General features: G+C 41.3%; 1 long non-coding RNA gene across 1 annotated transcript; it reads left to right on the forward strand.

Annotated features, from left to right (window-relative positions):
- Positions 1-3,643: 3,643 nt before the first annotated feature.
- On the forward strand, positions 3,644-15,759 carry LOC121069915. Its single transcript, XR_005819754.1, has 3 exons — positions 3,644-3,735; positions 11,296-11,374; positions 15,062-15,759. It is a non-coding gene; the product is annotated as an uncharacterized LOC121069915 (long non-coding RNA).
- The last annotated feature ends 1,046 nt before the right edge of the window (positions 15,760-16,805 follow it).

A 16,805-nucleotide genomic window follows, 5' to 3' on the forward strand; every position in this document is an offset into this window, starting at 1 on the left:
TTCCTAGTGCTGGGACCATGTAGTGCCTCAGGCTGTTTTCTTATAACTGTTAGATGGTACTATGATTTTCTTTCTGAGAGCCTGTGTACTTTGGGGAGTACCATAGGATATGATGGACAGGTTGGGATGGAGACAGTGTCAAAAGGAATCCACACCCAGCTCCATCTTGCGGGCGAGATACTGGCAGCACTTCCAGCGTACCAGTGAAAACAATGTGGATCTTGAGACAAAACCTTTCAACCTAAAATAGAAACAAGGAAAAGGAGAGTATGTGACTGGGTCAGTATTGCTCATATTTATGAGTTGCCGCAAGCAGCAGAGAAGTATTCATGCAGACTCGCATCTTCCCTTACTTAAAGGGAAGCTGTAAAGACAAAGAAGTGTTTCATGAAATGTGTTTAACGTTCATGCAGAGGAACACTGGTTCACCTAGCGTTTTATAAAATATAGAACTAGTTCTATAATATTTTATGCATCAGATCATGATTTAACAGGATAACGCGATTAGACCCATTTGTCTTTTCCTTTATTTCACTGACTGCACGGAGAGGGTATGTATTCTGCAAAGTTCAGATCGAAAACCTGCTTTGTAGCCTAGGTGGAACCCAGACCCCTACTAAGCACGCAGTACTTTGCCACAGGTAGTGTGCGCGTGGTGGCTAGTGGGCTGATCGGTTTATAGTTCCTAGGATCTTCCCTTACCTCTGCTAAAAGACCACTAACATCATTCTCCTTCTTCTTCTTTTTATTTTTATTTTTTTTTCCCAGTGTTGTGCAAAGCAAAATAATGAATGTTGAATCAATAGAAGAACCCAAAGTTTAACTGCTCTAAGGAAAAAAAAAAAAGCAATTTAAAACTATAAATTATTTATTTTTCTTAAAGCATTTTAGCAGCATCATCGTTCTGTGTTTTACTTGAAATATTGCTTGGATCCCCTTCATGTGAAATGCTTTATTTGAAGCTTTTTCAGACTGTTAAATTAATAGATTAGTTTTAGTAGTGAACCAGTTGGAGTTAATCAATTGAGTACAACTGTACAGAGGCTCTGTAAGCTAGGCTGGATTTGAAGGGTTTAATTTTAATCATAGTCTGAGAGCTACAGCTGCTTCATGTTTGTTTAGTAATAGAGTTGATGAGCAGCTAATTTGAAAGGAAAGTGCAGACACAGGTGTGAAATTCCTCATGAGTATAAGAGAACTGGCTCTGAAGGCACCAAGTTGGTGCTGAACATATTGTGCTATGGTAAGCCAATGAGTTTTTTTTTTTTTTTTTAAATATTTCTAAACGAGTACACTTGACTTAAATCCCTTGACCCAAACATTCTGCACCTTTTTATCATACCACTACTGTGATCACTCAATATGTCAGAGACTGGGATTTGCTCCCCTGCTCTGTCTGGTGTAGGATTTGCATCTCCTTGTTCCAGGACTTGAGGCCTAGCGGCAGCACTGCTCTGAGTGGGCCTGTGCTTCTGGGGGCAGGAGGGATGTAACTTCTGAAGAAAGGCAGAACTGAACCCCACCTTCTCTGGCACTTCCTGCTCGCTGTGGTCTTTGGTGTGAAGTTGGTGAGGGCTGTGATTTGTGATCCTTTTCATGTTTGCTGCGATTGCACTACTGCCGCTCTCACAGCTGCTGTGAATCATGGCATTGCCTTTCACAGCCATCTAGATAACTTTATGTGAGCAGTCTGGCTATTAAATTGTGTTAGCTGAGGAGATAACACCTGATTTGCTCTGTTCCCTGTGCTACTAGATTGGTAAACTCTGGAAAAGGTAGCTGTGGCCGCTGAAGGGGCTGCCCCTCACAGATACTGCTGACAAGGTTGGCCACTCACTCAGTTGGGCTTTGGATGCTGTCCATGGGCAGGGATTCCCTGACAAGGCAGGACGTGTGAGATGCAGATGTCATGCAGTTGCTATTGCAGTGTGGACTTCTTTTGTGTAGCTAGCCTCAAAGCACCAATTTATGGCAGGCTAACACAGAAGAAAGAGCTGGAGAGTTTCAAGGAAACTTCGGAAGTTTCAAATAGTTGTAGCAGGCTTTGACTAGGGCACATACATATAAACACCAGAGCTAGCTTTCTTCTGAAGTCTACAGACAAACTCATATAGGTAAAGTATTCTTCAAATTCACACAGAAAGCAGGAAAATATTATCTAAGGCTGAGTCATTTTAATGATCTCTGCATCTTCTTAATAAGATCACAAGCAGAAATACTGTGCGAAGAGGTGGCACCAGTGTTGGAGGTTCAAAGCAATCACCAGACTGTGCAGATAATAAATCAGTTACCCAGCTTCTTTGAATTAATGAAAAAATGGAGTCTTAAAACTAGTTTACTAGTAATGAAAAATGTTACTAACGTTTCTATTAGGTAATTAGATGTTACTATCCATCTTTTTACATATGGATGCAAAAATGAAGGTATTACAGCAGTGACTATTTTGAGACTATGGAAGTCAGTGACAAGGTGAGGAACTGATGCAAGCAATATTGATTTTAGCATTCTGTCGAAACAATCAGATGCACTGTATCTCCCATTGCAAACTCATGCAGATCCTTTTGGAGTTCACCAGGCATTAATATTAACTCTATTTGAGATGAAGATGAATGAGGAGAGAGGCTTCCTTTTCCAATTTTAGGAACCTGAATTGCTGATATTTCTAATTAATTCAGTTTAAAAAAAAGTACCTTCCTTCTGTGATTTGAAACCACATGCTTAGGTAGTTTTCCAGGTGTGATTTAACAAGGTGAATAATGGATTCCACAGGGTCTTCGTATTGTCCAACACAGGCAAAAAAGGCAAAAAGTAATCCTTTTTGTCCTGCTCTCTTGATATTTATGGTTGTTATGGTTGTTGTGCTGGCATAGAAATGATTTCATGTTAAGAATTTTCTTCATTTTACAAAGATGGAAAAACTGATTTGGCTGATGTTTTAGTTTCACAATGCCTGCCTTTCATAGAGAAAACCACCGTGTTGTGAAAAGCATTGGACGCAGTAGTAAGAAAAACATCCTGTGCCTGGGAGGCATTGTGAGCCACCAGAATCAATCCTAGAACCTTATCAACTACAAGTAAACAATAAAATGAAACCCATTTATCTGAATGGGCACTACAAGTGTGCGATATGAGGACTGCACACTTAACCCTGTCAAAACCAGCACAGCAGCAGGAGAGTTTGTTTTTCCCTTCCAGATTGTCTTTTATTTTTCTGTAGGATGCTAGGCTTGGAGGGGTGGGGGCATGTGTCCCTGCGCACGTAAATCCATGTAGTTGAACTTACAAACCATCTTCTACTTCAAACAGGAAAATTATTTTTTAACAGCTTTATTTTTAAAGTTTTACAGAGCTAATGCATGAACATTAAAAATCATTGTTTTCAAATGATTTTTGACTGCTAGTGTAAAACTCAAAAGCAGTCTTTGATGTTGTTGTAAACTTGTCAGTCTGACTTGCTTTACAGTGAGAAGGAAAGAGTAGATGGAGCCTGTGTATTTTTGAAAGAACATCTGAAAACCAGTTATGGTTTCAAATGTGATGCTAAACTGAGAAGCAGTCATCAGTTTGATCAATTCTGCTCACTCTAGCAGATACATACATATTAAAATAAGATATCAAATCTACCTTGTCTGTGTTCATCCCAGGTTTGTCTGTATCAGACTTTCTGCCTTGACTACAACTTCCAACAGGCTGACCAGCTGAGGATTTAACTGCTTTGGCACCTTACTCTGCTCAGTAAGTTTCAAGTCAGTTTTAAACTATCTGTAATTAGTTTCAAGTTAGTTTGGGTGTGACTTACAGTGACTGTGCTTTTACAAAGCCTCAGACACAGACTTAGCAGCACAGGTGCTTTGCACTATGCTGTTGGTGGAGTAGTTGCTTGGGTAGAGATTCTGTAGGGTCTTGGAATTTTTGTTAGCTATGACTGCTCCTACAGCTGGAATTCCTGGAGAGCTCGGGAGCTTGAATATGGAGAACACTTGTAAGTTGCTAAATGTATTGGGAAAACTTAACCCAACTAAGGGGAAATACTTGGATGTTTAGCTGGATAAATAAGTATCTGGGAGATGATTTAGAAATTATGGAAGAATATAGACTTGTGCATGTAAAGATAAAGAATACTTATTGGTTTGGCACCTGTCCTGGTTTCAGTTAGGACAGAGTTAATTTTCCTCCTAGTAGCTGGCAGGGTGCTATGTTTTGGATTAGGATGAGAAGAGCGCTGATAACATGCTGATGTTTTAATTGTTGTAGAGCAGTGCTTACAGCAAGCCAAGGACTTTTCAGCTTCTCGCTCTGTCCTGCTAGCGAGCAGGCTAGGGATGCAGCAGGAGCTGGGAGGGGACAGACCCAGGACAGCTGACCCAAACTGGCCAAAGGGGTATTCCATACCATCTGACGTCATGCTGAACAATATATAGGGGTGGCTAGCTGGGGTGGGGGGGGGCCGGCTGCTCGGGGATAGGCTGGGCATCGGTCAACGGGTGGTGAGCAATTGCATTGTGCATCACTTATTACGTACACATTATTACTATTAATACTATTATTATTATTATTGTTGTTATTATTTTTCCTGTCTTAATAAACTGTCTTTATCTCAACTCACAGGCTTCACTTTCCCGTTTCTCTCCCCCATCCCGGAGAGGGAGGGGGGAGGGTGAGCGAACGGCTGTGTGGTGTTTGGCTGCCAGCCGGGCTAAACCACAACAGTCCATTTGGCGCCCAACGTGGGGCTTCTTCAGCACGGACCACCTCCTCTGATGATGATATCCCAAAGTACTTGCCTTCTGGCCAGTCCATAATCACTTCCAAGATTCCTGGGCGACTGGGGTTTCCTATTCGAGCCCGCTGAGTAATCAGTGCAACCCACTTGCTCCATGTAGCATCAGTTGCATGATGTGTAGAGGGGACCCTTCCTTTGAACATCCAACCCAGTACCGGCAGTCGGGGTGCCAGGAGGAGCTGCGCTTCAGTACCGACCACTTCCGAAGCAGATCGAACTCCCTCATATGCTGCCAATATCTCCTTTTCGGTTGGAGTATAGCGGGCCTCAGATCCTCTGTATCCCCGACTCCAAAACCCCAGGGGTCGACCTCGAGTTTCCCCAGGTTCTTTCTGCCAGAGGCTCCAGGTGGGACCATTCTCCCTGGCTGCGGTGTAGAGCACATTCTTTACATCTGGTCCTGTTCGGACTGGCCCAAGGGCTACTGCATGAACTATTTCCTGTTTAATTTGTTCAAAGGCTTGTCCTTGCTCAGGGCCCCATTCAAAAGCATTCTTCTTACGGGTTACTTGGTAGAGCGGGTTTACAATCAGACTGTAATTTGGAATATGCATTCTCCAAAACCCCACGACACCTAGGAAAGTTTGTGTTTCCTTTTTGCTAGTTGGTGGAGACATAGCTGTTATTTTGTTGATCACATCCATTGGGATTTGACAACGTCCATCTTGCCATTTTATTCCTAAAAACTGGATCTCTCGTGCAGGTCCTTTAACTTTATTTTGTTTTATGGCAAAACCGGCCTTCAGAAGGATTTGGACTATTTTCTTCCCTTTCTCGAAAACTTCCTCTGCAGTGTCACCACACAATGATGTCATCGATGTACTGCAGGTGTTCAGGAGCCTCCCCCTGCTCCTGGATCAGTCTGCTCCTGGATCCCCTGCTCCTGGATCAGTCCTATGGCGACATGGCACCCCAGAAAGAATTGAGTCAGACAATGGGACTCATTTCCGAAACAACCTTATAGACACTTGGGCCAAAGAACTTGGTATTGAGTGGGTGTATCACATCCCCTATCATCGCACCAACCGAGACTCCCTGATTCCCATCCATAAGCTAATTCGTCAACTGGAGAGCCAAGGAGTGATCAGCAAGACCCATTCACCTTTTAATAGTCCCATATGGCCAGTGCAAAAGTCTAATGGTGAGTGGAGATTAACAGTGGACTATCGTGGCCTGAGCGAAGTCACGCCACCACTGAGTGCTGCAGTGCCGGACATGCTAGAACTCCAGGACGAACTGGAAGCAAAGGCAGCCAAGTGGTATGCCACAATTGATATTGCTAATGCATTTTTCTCCATCCCTCTAGCAGCAGAGTGCAGGCCACAGTTTGCTTTCACTTGGAGGGGAGTCCAATATACTTGGAATCGGCTGCCCCAGGGGTGGAAACATAGCCCTACCATTTGCCATGGACTGATCCAGTCTGCGCTGGAGCAGGGGGAGGCTCCTGAACACCTGCAGTACATCGATGACATCATTGTGTGGGGTGACACTGCAGAGGAAGTTTTCGAGAAAGGGAAGAAAATAGTCCAAATCCTTCTGAAGGCCGGTTTTGCCATAAAACAAAATAAAGTTAAAGGACCTGCACGAGAGATCCAGTTTTTAGGAATAAGATGGCAAGATGGACGTCGTCAAATCCCAATGGATGTGATCAACAAAATAACAGCTATGTCTCCACCAACTAGCAAAAAGGAAACACAAACTTTCCTAGGTGTCGTGGGGTTTTGGAGAATGCATATTCCAAATTACAGTCTGATTGTAAACCCGCTCTACCAAGTAACCCGTAAGAAGAATGCTTTTGAATGGGGCCCTGAGCAAGGACAAGCCTTTGAACAAATTAAACAGGAAATAGTTCATGCAGTAGCCCTTGGGCCAGTCCGAACAGGACCAGATGTAAAGAATGTGCTCTACACCGCAGCCAGGGAGAATGGTCCCACCTGGAGCCTCTGGCAGAAAGAACCTGGGGAAACTCGAGGTCGACCCCTGGGGTTTTGGAGTCGGGGATACAGAGGATCTGAGGCCCGCTATACTCCAACCGAAAAGGAGATATTGGCAGCATATGAGGGAGTTCGATCTGCTTCGGAAGTGGTCGGTACTGAAGCGCAGCTCCTCCTGGCACCCCGACTGCCGGTACTGGGTTGGATGTTCAAAGGAAGGGTCCCCTCTACACATCATGCAACTGATGCTACATGGAGCAAGGGGGTTGCACTGATTACTCAGCGGGCTCGAATAGGAAACCCCAGTCGCCCAGGAATCTTGGAAGTGATTATGGACTGGCCAGAAGGCAAGTACTTTGGGATATCATCATCAGAGGAGGTGGTCCGTGCTGAAGAAGCCCCACGTTGGGCGCCAAATGGACTGTTGTGGTTTAGCCCGGCTGGCAGCCAAACACCACACAGCTGTTCGCTCACCCTCCCCTCTCCCTCTCCGGGATGGGGGAGAGAAACGGGAAAGTGAAGCCTGTGAGTTGAGATAAAGACAGTTTATTAAGACAGGAAAAATAATAACAACAACAATAATAATAATAGTATTAATAGTAATAATGTGTACGAAATAAGTGATGCACAATGCAATTGCTCACCACCCGTTGACCGATGCCCAGCCTATCCCCGAGCAGCCGGCCCCCCCCCCCCCGGCTAGCCACCCCTATATATTGTTCAGCATGACGTCAGATGGTATGGAATACCCCTTTGGCCAGTTTGGGTCAGCTGTCCTGGGTCTGTCCCCTCCCAGCTCCTGCTGCATCCCTAGCCTGCTCGCTAGCAGGACAGAGCGAGAAGCTGAAAAGTCCTTGGCTTGGTGTAAGCACTGCTCTACAACAATTAAAACATCAGCATGTTATCAGCGCTCTTCTCATCCTAATCCAAAACATAACACCCTGCCAGCTACTAGGAGGAAAATTAACTCTGTCCTAACTGAAAGCAGGACAGCACCCCAGAACCAACTGCATATTTTCTAGATAAAAATAGTGATATTGAGGTGAGAGGGATAATGGAAAGCGAGCATGTAAACTGAAATGACTTTAAGCAGATTAGAAATTCAAGTTATTAGTACACTCAAGTGTATTAATTCAAATTATTAGTACACTTGAGAATGATTTCTGAGATAATCTCCATCTCAGAATTCTCAGAAAGGTTGTGGTTCCACTTGGAAATATTTAAAACAAAGCAAAAGGGTCTTCCAGAGACCAGCAGAGTTACAAATAAAGAAGTATTTGAGAAGCAGGCAAAAGTCCTCATGAAAACTGCAGGTCAGTAAAAGTGACCACAATTGCCTTCAAACCTATAGACAGAAATGCAGCTTGAAGACATGGAGTAAAATGGAATTAAAATGCTACAGTGGTTTTTGAAAGATAAATTACATAAAATTAACATTACTGCTTTCTTTGATCTGGTACCAGTTTTGCTAAACAAAGATGATGTATCAGATCTTATCTATTGGAATTTCATTATAGCATTTGACATAGTATCACCTAATAAATAATGGCTTAAGTTGGAGGAAAAAGGGGGGTGGAAATCGTTAATTTGAAAAGAGTTGCTAATGTTTAAAATATAAAATGCCCAGTCTACCTATCAAGATAAATCTAGTAAAGAGAGAGAAGGATGAATATTACTGTGTGGTCCCTGAAGAGGCCTTACCTGAAGTACTGTGTGGTCACCCATATTAAAGAGAAAATGAAATCTGAACAAGTGCGAAGAATTGATTGCTATTAGAATAATGAGGAAGATGGAAGATGTCACGTCTCTTCATTTTTTTTTTTATACTTGTTTAGCTTAGCAAGGTGAAGGCTGAAAGGGAATATTAGTTTTTCTATGAATATATTAGGAGGTAAGCAGAAGAGAAGAATTCTGTAAGGTAAGGTTATTTTTAGAATAGCTTGTGATAATAGGTAGTGGGCAGAAATAAATGCAAGTGGAAATTAGAACAGCTAGCTGCTTTTAGGATGGAGCTTGACAAGTTCCTAGAAGGCATTGCTGGGTTGGGCACCCAAGTGTGGTGGTTTTGCCCTGCTAGGCAGCCAAACTCCACCACAACCGTGCTCTCCCTCCCCCTCCTCAGAAGAAGAGGGCGAGAAGAGTATGCTGGAACAAAAAAAGGCTCAGGGGTTGAGGTAAGGATGATTTCATTAAAGAGAAAAGAAAGGGGGAAATAAAAATGAGCAAAGTCCATGTGGAAGCAAAAAGGGAAGAAAAACAATTATTCTCTACTTTCCATCAATGAGCCATGTTCAGCCACATCTCAGGAAGCAGGGCCTCAATACATACAGTGGTTGTTTGGGAGGACAGACGTTCTCATAATGAGAGCCCCCTTCTCTTTCCCTTTCCCCACCTTTTAGTACTGAGTGTGACACCACATGGTATGGAATATCCCTTTTGTTTGTTAGGGTCAGCTGCCCTGGTGATGTCCCCTCCCCGCATGTTGCCCACCCCAACCTGCTGGCTCTAGGGGGCTTTGGGGAGTTCTGATGCTGTGCCAGCACTGCTCAGCAATAGCCAAAACACTGGTGTGACACCAGTGCTGTTTTAGCCTGATGTGCAGAGCATAGCACAGTATGGGCTGCTGTGGGGAAAGTTAACTCCAGCCCAGGCAGACCTGGTACACCATAACAGTAAGAAAATGGATTTTATGACTCAGAGTAAAGCCCTGTCCCTTTGGTGTTCACATATATGACTCTGATGGAAATTTTGACACAGAAATACCTCACTTTGTTCTCTAAAACAGTACAAGCAGACAGGTAGGCTTTGGGGCACTACTTGCTTGTTTTATTCTTTTCAGAATTTAATCAACTCTATCATTTTGATTTTGGCTATATGGTATAACATTTGACTTATTTAAAAGGTGGAAAATAGGTATGGCAAAAACTTTCATTGTCTCAGCTGTAGTAGCTGTTATTTAAAAAGGCATATCTTACTGCATAATGCATTTTGGATAGACAACGAGAAGATTTTCTGGTTTTGCTTCTTGGTTATAACCAAGTCATAAACGCTTGGCATGAGGATTTGGTACAAATAAAACACATTCTAAATTTTTTGATGCAAATGAAAAAAAGTAGTATAAATCCATAGATCATCTGTATTCGATTACTAAATGATTTGGATGAAATTTCAGATGCTCACTGAATATTTTGTCCCCTGAAAGTAAGTAGTAAATGTTACAAAGATGGTTGATGATGCAATTGCATGTAACGTGTAATCGTAGGCAAAACTGCATGGGAAAAAATATTTGTCAAATGACGTAATCTGAGGTAAATGATGAGTGTGTTTCAATTAGAAGCATCTAAGAAATGGAAGAATGTGGTGTGGCCAAGGAATATACAGGACTTACCATTCTGAGGTGTTAATCTCTACTACTCAATAGGAAAAGAAAGATCTGCAATGGTGAAGTATCCCAAAACAGCCAGTCTGTAAAAAGTACTTAAGGACCTGTGGTGGGGTGGCCTGGGTGAGCTGCCAGACCACCCACCAGCCATACTTTCACTCCCTCTTCTCTATAGTTTCATTGATGGGCTCAGCTTTGGTTAGGAGCAGGGCTGTTTGGGAGCTGGCTGGAAGTGTCTCTGTCCAGTTCCAGGAATAATAAATAGCCTGAAAACAAAATAAAGATAACTGAAGTATATAAGCATCCTTTCAACAGTTCTGAGTTTTGTTGGTGCTACCAATGTGAAAACCAGGAATAAAAATAATTAAGCTGTTGATATGGTCCGCTGTCTTACACGTTGCCATCCATTCCTAATTTGTTTTGTTTGCTTGCTTGTACATAAGGAGGTGATGAGCTATTTTATGTGAAGCTGGCAGAAATTGGTTCACAATTTGTAGTCTCTTCAGGTCTGAGATCATCTCTCTATGTGGTGCTGTAAGTGTGTGTGGCACTTAAATGTGTACCAATAATATTAAAATGAAGGACTTGAATCCTCTTCATTGCAATGCTGTTAGTTTGAAAATGAATTTCCATACCCCTCCTGGTAAATTGCCTTTGAGATGAGGGAAAAGCTGAGATGATTGCAAGCATTCACACAAGCACAGTATGGAACACATATTTTCCCAAGCATATTGTGGATTGAAAGAAGTTCTATTTTCCTCCTCAAAATTCATAGTTTGATGAGAGTTGGTATTAGAAATCACCTAAAACTAATACAGGCAAACAGTGAGGATTTCACACCTTCATTTGGATAAACACTGTTTAGTAAATCAGTTATCATGCTTATGAATCTGAACAGTTTGAAACGCATGGCTTTGGTCTCTTATCTATTTTAAGTAAGCTCTTGTTTAAAAATTGCTCTGCATGCAGCAGCGTAAAGTACACAAATTCTGAGTTAAAGGGAATAGCTGGTATTCTCAGGAGGATTACCCCCAAAAGCTCTCTAAGCTTTCAGCTATCTTATGGCACATCTGTTTTTTCAGTCACACGAATAAACTGAAATGTTTGGGTAACAGTTTATTTTTCAGAATGATTTGTGAACCTGAACTACAGAGTTCAAGTATCATTTTTATCTTTCACATTTTTCCTGTGCTTAGGTACCAAGTGAACAGAAATCACTGGTTACTTCCGTCTCTGACCTTCAGGTGAAAGAACTGAGGACGTACACAGACATGTGTAAGGCTTTTAACAGATGTTTTAAAGCATTATTTTGGAGTTTTTTTTTTTTTTTTTTAACGTAGGAAATCTGTTTTCTCCAAGCTGAATAGTTAAGACAGAGGCATTTCCTTTGCTCTTTTATCAAGGTAGGTGGAAGTGATTAGAGCAAATCCTGTCATCAGTACCTAGTACTATACTTTTATCTTCAGCCCCTAATAGGATGATCGTGTCAGCACACACTCTAGGTCAGCCCTTGATCTCTTCAGGCAGCCCTAGGCCACCCATGTGCTCAGGGAGATGAGGTGAGGCAGAAAGGTTTTTTCAGGCTGAGGCAGCATTTCTAATTCTGACATGTTTGGTATTTTTCCGAAATTTCTAGCCTTAGGAGTCATTACAATCTGAGCTTTAATTTCGAGTGAAACTTCTAGTCCCAGGAAGGAAAATTAATATTAGCTTTTTTTCCCCTACTTTTCTGGGAACTGATCCCAATTTAATTCTATATTTTGAAACTACTGCAGACCATATCAGAGGACCACAGTCCTCCCTGATAGATAGGACACAGCTTTTCAGAGGTGAGGAATTTGCCATGTCTTCTGACTAAAAACGTAGATCGATAGAGATGAAAGGACTTCTGTAGAAGTAAAGGCTGCTGAAACAGAATATTTTGATAGTGGGACTTTTTTTTTTTTTTTGATGGATTCAGTGCCTCTGGGAACAGATGATGCATTATATTAACGATGATAGAACACAATTGGAGTGAAAATGCACAAAAAGTGGACTTCAGATATCATTGGCCAGCAGAGATGTCTCATAGCTACTCAACAATATACTAATCAGTTTTGCTACTCCTAGGAAAGTGATTGGCACTGTACTGCCCCTTTTGTAGTATCAGAAGAAAAGGAGCTTGTGTGGAAGCTGGGGTCTTTAAAATTAGAAAATTTTCTACCTTTGCTTAAAAAAAAAAAAAAATCAAAGTGCTTTTGATCAAAGCGGTGTATTTAATTTAGCCTGAAACAATTCTCTTTCAGATTTTCATGTGATCAAGTTTTTGCAATTTTAAAAATTCCATTCTAATTCAGGAACGGTGATAACTCTGACATCCTCAAGCTTGAGAGGATGGGAAAGCCATTTCATACTATATCTCTAGTAAGTGAATAGTTCTTTTCACTTTTAAGAAGTGAGCTTACAGTGTCATAGGCAAAGACTTGAAGCTCTTGGGAAAGCAGCATGGCTCCTCTTGTGTTAAGAGGTACCTTGTGGAACTTAACAGGAAAAAAGTGGTGGGATTTGTGCTCCTGATTTCAGTAGGAGGACAGAAGGCTGAAACAGAGCTTATAATGTCAAAACAGAAGTTCCCTCAGTTTTGGAGGTAAGGAGATAAATTAATGCAAGTTTAGATGTAATAGCTGAGAGTAGTTCATGACAAATAGAATGCTATGCACCCTATAGGGAAACACGTAGGGACAAGAGCAATTAAAGACAGGGATAACTGTTATGAATAGATTGACCAAGAGATCAATTAAGAGTTGTGAAGAAATGTAGTGAGAAATGAGGAGACTGGAAAATGAAGCTATGGTAGCTGAGAAGTGTAAAAATGGGGTATGACTTGTGAGGATTTGGTGCTTTGGTCCCATGCAAGATGAGCTAGAAATACGCCTTCCTTACAGTTTTACATACAGTCACATAACGTTTCATGAGCAGGAGTCCTGGACTAGACAAGGAGCATAGTTTGCAGTTTTTTCCCTCAGTGGGTGCTTAAATCTTAAAAAATAAATTGGGGAAAAATTAATTATTTTGGAATGTTGCTGAAAGCAATTAAAGAAAGGAAAAGAAAGCCTTAGAAAAAATGGAAAAGGAGCTTGTGCAAAAGGTTGTCTTTGGAATTGCATTTACAGTACAAATTCAGCAGCTGACTACTGCTACTTTGCTTTTCTGTTAACCTGCGTGTAATTTCTGTCAGAAAATTAAATGGGGGAGAATGGGTGTTTCGAAATAAATCATTTTCAAAGATTGAATGTTTGTACTCATCAGAAGTTAAGCAAATAGAGCATACATTTCCAAGTCAATTTTGGGGACTTGCATTCAGGTAGACATTAGTTACAGGTTGTTGTTATTAATAGTCAAAAGCCAACACTGTAGAAAATGCTTTAGCAAAAAGCACAAAAAAGTTTTCTGAGGTACTTACTATGTACTTAGACAATATAGAGTGAAAGGATGCATTGCTCTGAGTAGCGTTGTAAATGAAGCTGTGGGTATTGCTTTAGAATTTGAAGATTTACTTCAGTTTTTTTCATCTTTTTTAATGTTGGTTCCTTTCATTTGTCTGCTAGTTCAGTCTTAGCTTCCTTGTATTCTAGAGTGTCATAAGGTGCAGAAAAGAGGGCAGATGTTTATGTGAGCATGTGAAAGATGAATACAAAGGAAGAGGTTTTATTTATTTTTTGTTGTTGTTGTTCATAACTTTCATCTAGTTGCAGCCAACTTTGTCAAATACACATAAATTTGCTACACTTCAGTACTCCTGGACCAATTTCAGCAAATCTGTTACAGGAGGCGATTTAAACAAATGGAGACGAGCAAGACACAGTAAACATGATAAAGATTCAGCTTTTCTTCTGAGTTCCTGATTTACAACCAGTGCCAGCAGATACTTGTGTGATAAAGTGAGGAAGGTTCAGTCTTTAATAAAAGTGATCCAGGCCTCTGGAAGGAATGAGATTTCGTTTAAAGACTAAATATTTCAGTTTAGAGCTAATTCTTGCACTGAATCTGAGAAATTGTCTCTTGTTGATTTTCTATTTGATAAGGGTTTCTCTTTTGGCAATGAATTATCCTCAGAACAACCTTCGTTTAGTGCTGTGGCAATCCTTGGGAGTACAGTTAGAGCTTCTAAAATAAACAAATGTGGAATTTCTAAATCTTTGGTTACTTAAATACTGGCACTTTATTTTCTGCCAGGGATTTGGACAGTCCCATAGCATATGTAGCAGAGCAGCCCTGTCAGAGTTAAACATTGCCAACACTTGCTTATGCTGGCGATTCCAGCTGTGTGCTTCAAAATGGAGCATGCTGTGGGCCAAACACTGCTCACTATGCTTGATAATCAGCTCTGGGCCAACAGACAGGAATCGATAAAAAGGCTTTTCAGAGCTAAACGCATGAATTGCTGCATCTTGATCACCAAGCTACAACTCTGCGACCGAGGCCTGTATCGACTCGTCTTTGAATGTGGCTGATGTGAATCAGGCACAGAAGAACCTGCAAAATACACTCTCACCGCTCGTTCAGTAACAAGTATTCTAAACTGTTTGAATAATACAAACAGGATTTTGTCCATTGTTTACTTTTGTAAAACAATTTCAGTTAATTGATGTGAAAATCTCCCAGGGGCCCATAATTAAGCCATCTGAGGAAGCTGCACAGGCGATGAAATAGGCCACAGGAGGGCTGTGGACTCTGTACTTGTGCAGCTGGGTGTCTCTGAAAACAAAGAGGGCACACGGATGAGCTGTTAGGATTGTACCTTGTAGTTTGTGTAAGGCAACCTCATTTTTTCACTAGGGCATCATCTGTATAGCCTGGACCTTGGGATATGACCGTGTTAATAATGGAGTGTTACTGTAGAGCTTTTTCATCCACTTTGTTTGCACACCAGTTTGCCTTGTGGTAATTTGATCATTTGCTCACAATCTGTTTCTCTTTCAGAGAAGGAACAGTACCTGTGTAAAGGGCAGTGTTGTGGTTAAACACCAGCTCACAGCTAGCTGTCTGTGCCTGTGAAGGCCTTCTCCCCTTTATCTCAACTGCTCCACACCTCCTTTTAGTATCTGGAAGAAATTCTGCTGCTCGAGGGTTTTGCAAAGGAGACTGAGCTTCATCCCCTGCGATTAGAGAAAGGCTATTCGGCCTATCCAAGTCTTTCAAAAGATCTCTTAAAAGCAGCACTTGAGAAACCGAGCTAAAGTAGCAATTGCTGCCGAATCATTCATTTTCACAGCTGCCTGCTGCTACACCCTGCTATTTTTTTCTTAGGCGTAATTTGCTGCTTGACTCAGGAAGAAAACAAAAGGCAAGTTGTGATGTTCAGCTTGAGACTCTGCTTTTACATGTGCAGCGCAGCAGCGTGTATGTGCCTGTCAGTCCATGCATACATCCACATCCAGGAAATGTATGCAGGGGATGGTTTGATACAAACTCTTTACCAGTTGAAGATTGCTCATGAGAAGCACCAAGGGGGAAACAGTTTCATTTACTGTATCCAGAGCAAAAGGGTCCTTTTCTGTGACTAACTCCCTTCCAAGCTGTGCTTGACTTGGAGAAGAAAAAATCTCTGCTAAAGGCGTAGCTAAATGGAAAAGGGCAAAGAGCAGGATGAGATCTACTGCTTGAAGTATACCGGGAGATAATGACTGAATGTCCAGTGCTTCTAACGGGTGTTTTTAGAGAAGTGGAAATTGTAAGGGGGACTGGTGTGACTGCTGCATACAAGTGGAGCCCTTAGAGAGCTTTCTATTCTGTGAACACATCAATAGTAACTATAGTTTTAAATAAGGATGTGCTTGCATGCAGAGAGGAGATGAAGCCATCTGTAGCATTTATTGCACTCAGAACATGTCCAAGTACTTCTGCTAGAAATTAGAAATATTAAGAATACTACAGCGCCAAAATCCTGACTGTCTTCACCTAAACAACTTCTTTTTTGTGTGTGAAAAATTGTTTCAAACAAATTCTCAGTTTAAAAAAAAAAGATTGGAAGTGAGGTCTATCCTTATAATTCCCAAACAACTTGGAATTGTCTTCTGGGAGGCTGTTGTTGAAACAGGACTGAAGATGTCTAGGGCACAAATTGTTAAAAGGAAGATGGAAGAAGATCTGCCTAATAGGAAAGGAGGGAATACCGCGTGTATCGTGTGTGCATACAGTTAGACTTGATTGAAAAATATTTCTGTAATTATTTAAACACTTATTCCTATAGCAGTGTAATTTTTAATATTTGTACTTATAGCGCAGTATGTATCAACATTCAGATGTGTAGAAACTAGAGAGGTGGCTTATGTTTTATGTACTCCTGTGGCACTGTTGCATTCCTGAGTAACCTCTTACAGGGATAAAGGAGGATTCTCAGCCAAACATGTTCTGTTTTAGCAGAAGGATGTGTCTGAAATAGGACATGCTATGGCGGTGAAGGTGTTTTCCATAATTTGTACAGGTCCTTAAAAGTTCAGTCCTGCTAGTGCTGGTTAAAGCAACCTTACTTTTTTTTTTCTTTCATTTGGGTTAGGAATGTTTTGAAAGTTAATAAATTCTTACAAATTTTAGGAATGCCATATACAAAATGGACAAAACACTCTGTTCTTGATGCATTCATTTATGACCCGTATGCATACTTATACTTTTTTTTTGTCCAGTTCCACTTCACCATTGAAATTTGTTTTTCTGAGTCTACATC

The sequence above is a fragment of the Cygnus olor genome, chromosome 4, assembly GCF_009769625.2.
Source record: "Cygnus olor isolate bCygOlo1 chromosome 4, bCygOlo1.pri.v2, whole genome shotgun sequence".
In the NCBI taxonomy this organism is placed as follows: domain Eukaryota; kingdom Metazoa; phylum Chordata; class Aves; order Anseriformes; family Anatidae; genus Cygnus; species Cygnus olor.